Source organism: Carassius auratus, chromosome 22 (genome assembly GCF_003368295.1).
Source record: "Carassius auratus strain Wakin chromosome 22, ASM336829v1, whole genome shotgun sequence".
In the NCBI taxonomy this organism is placed as follows: Eukaryota; Metazoa; Chordata; class Actinopteri; order Cypriniformes; family Cyprinidae; genus Carassius; species Carassius auratus.
The window spans coordinates 1,903,575-1,906,474 of NC_039264.1; the positions used below are offsets into that span (position 1 = coordinate 1,903,575).

General features: G+C 37.0%; 1 long non-coding RNA gene across 1 annotated transcript; it reads left to right on the forward strand.

Moving 5' to 3' along the window:
* Positions 1 to 255: 255 nt before the first annotated feature.
* Positions 256 to 1,356, forward strand: LOC113039381 (uncharacterized). Its single transcript, XR_003274967.1, has 2 exons — positions 256 to 348; positions 630 to 1,356. It is a non-coding gene; the product is annotated as an uncharacterized LOC113039381 (long non-coding RNA).
* Positions 1,357 to 2,900: the final 1,544 nt, after the last annotated feature.

Here is a 2,900-nt window from a genome sequence, read left to right on the forward strand (position 1 = left end):
TTTCAGCACTTCATCCTGTTGAAAGGTTACAGTACACAGCATGAATTATCACACCCCTCTGAAACTCAGTTTAGAAATGAATCTTTATATCTAGGACATGTTTTATATGTTCAGATGTGGTCAGGTGTACTCATTTATACTACTTACTTTAAAATGTTTCTAATGTTTACAAAAAAGTTAGATGATTAAAATGACTTTATAATTGTTTAATATCTAATGTTAATCAGTTTAAGCACATTTTGTCCCTCTATTCTGCAGCAAATTCTGAAAAGGCATCTTTTGGAGGACGTACTCCATTCGAGCGCCTCTTTCTCTTGTGCACATCGACACAAATCACAGATCGATGAGGTATTTTAACATATTTACATAACATATATACATTTAAAACAAGAAAAGACTGCCTTTTCACTTTTGCCTTGTATTTTATAATTGAAAACAAAAAAACTAAAACAATTTAGGTTAAAAAAGCAAAGCACAAACACATGTTCTTTAAACATATGTAAAGTTGGAGGAGATGGATCTAGATCAGGGGTAGAGACAGGGAGGACATCTCGTCTTTGTTATTCTGTCATCACACTGCTGTTCATGTAATAAGTGGATTCCTAACTATTTAACCGCTATACCCTCAGGACATCGAAGAGCCAGATCTAGACTGGGACGTAGCAGCTACTTACGATGTCTGTGAAGATATTGAAGCTGTTGTTCCAGAATCTGAATGTGCTTTGAGTGCAGATGAATTGAGGACTCTTGAACATCTGCTGAATTCAACTGCTCCTAATATCTCTGTCAAAGAACTGAACTTGCTTTGTCGGGAGTTGTTTCATCAAATATGAATTAAATAAACAAACAAACAAACACAAAGCATAAAGACTGAACAGCATAATGAATTTATTTTGCTTTGAAGATTACTGTGTATTGATGTACAGTTTTTTCACATCTGAATAGAGTTTGGAACAATTTGGAAGCCATCTTGGCTGCTTTTGTTGTAATACATGTCAATAATAAAGAAAATTAAAAATAAAACAGTCAAATATCCAAAATCTACTGCACCATTATTCTTTTAACATTATTAACAACATAACAGAGGGTCCACAGTATAGTGATTAAACTACAGTAAGAATCGATCTCATGAAGGACCAAAGTCTCTGCGATTGCTCTCCGCCGGCTCATTATGCTGAGCAACTCTGTGTTTGTCTCTCGCTGCTGTGTAGGTTACAGTACAGGAACATGCATTTACTAGAGACAAGCAGAAACTATGCTGACCACATCGAAGCTGACAGTCAGGATCACTCTGGCGCAGATCTGCCTCTCATGATGCTCAGCTGTGAACGATTTAAAAATGACATGCAAAAAAAATAAATTAATTTAAAAAATTAAAAGAAATTGTGTGCATGATTTACTTATTCATTCCCTCATTGTAGTAAAATGTGAAGACTGCTACTATTTTGTTCCCTCAATTTGCTAATTCATTATCTCAATTTCTAAATCGTGTGCACAATTTGTGTTTAGTGTTTGTACAGTAAACAGGTGTGTGTGTGTGTGTGTGTGTGTGTGTGTGTGTGTGTGTGTGTGTGTGTGTGCAGGGACCTGGACTAATAATGAGGTCCAAGTTCAATAATACGCTAAAAGTTCAAATTGATTAACTAACTAATTGATAACTAACAATAGTGAAAGATATGGATGTTGTGCTTCCATCAATAATCACATCTCTGCATTCCCCCAAACTGATTTGCAGAAATTAAAGTCCCACTCGGTGTGAGCTGAAGTGATTGTGACTAGACGGCAGAGAAATCTACTTGGTCTTAAAGGGGTGATATGATGCAATTTCAACTTTTCTTTTTCTCTGGAGTGTTACAAGGTGTTTGTGAATAGATAAGATCCCTAAAGCTGCAAAGACTATAAGCGTGAAACACAAGTTTGTTCATAAAGCCCTTAAATGGAGATGTTTGGGTGTGTTTTATGCAAATAGCTTTGTGGACGTTTATTGAGAAGACTCAGAATTCAGTAACATTAGAAGGAGGTCAGGGTCTGTCCAAATACCTACACTTGCAGACTTGAGAGTGTGTGCACATGACTGGAAGTGATAACTTTCTGCTCATGAGATGTTTGTTTTCTCAGGCAGGTTTGTGAGCGGACGCCGTCGCCTCGGGAGGGTCGTGCTGGACCCATGTTGCTGGCTGAATTCTGTCACGGGGCGATAAAGACCACCGAAGAAAGAACAGGGTCTGGGCCCAAATGCAGGTTAGAAAACTCTTTTAGATGATAGACTACATTTGTAGCATGGACACACATTTTTAAGACGTGTTTTTGTTTTAAAACTGATTTTAAGTCATTGAAACACAAACACCAGAGCTGTATGTGCCGTCTCTGTTTCTGTGTGAGAGGAGTGTGCGTTGTTTGTTTGCTAATTTATTGGCTTTGAACAATTTCATAAACACACACATACGTGAATGTGATTGTCTTGACTGTCGTGTATGTTACATGCAGTTTGAAGCTGAATGGAGGATGACAGATAGACGCAGTGGAGAGAAGAGTTTACATCAACTTAAATATTCATCTGTATCTCACATTAAACCATGGACCGTCTTCTAAATGTGTTAGGTGTGTAAAAATACTTCAACTGACAATAAAGATCATTCTGAAGTTATACTGCTCTGAGCACTACTGACATTTTTATGGTCTCTGAATAAATGTTTTTAAATGTTTTTTTATTGCTTTTTGATTTGGTTCATGAAAATATTTTTATGAAAACTGACACAAATGTAATTGTGACTGACCAGAGACAGTAAGACTGAATCTGTATGTGGTCAATCTTCTCCCTCTGATGGTCACTTGATAAAGTCCAGAGTCTGTGTTTCTGGTGTTTGTGAAGATCAGAGATCCAGTCTGATGATCCAGCT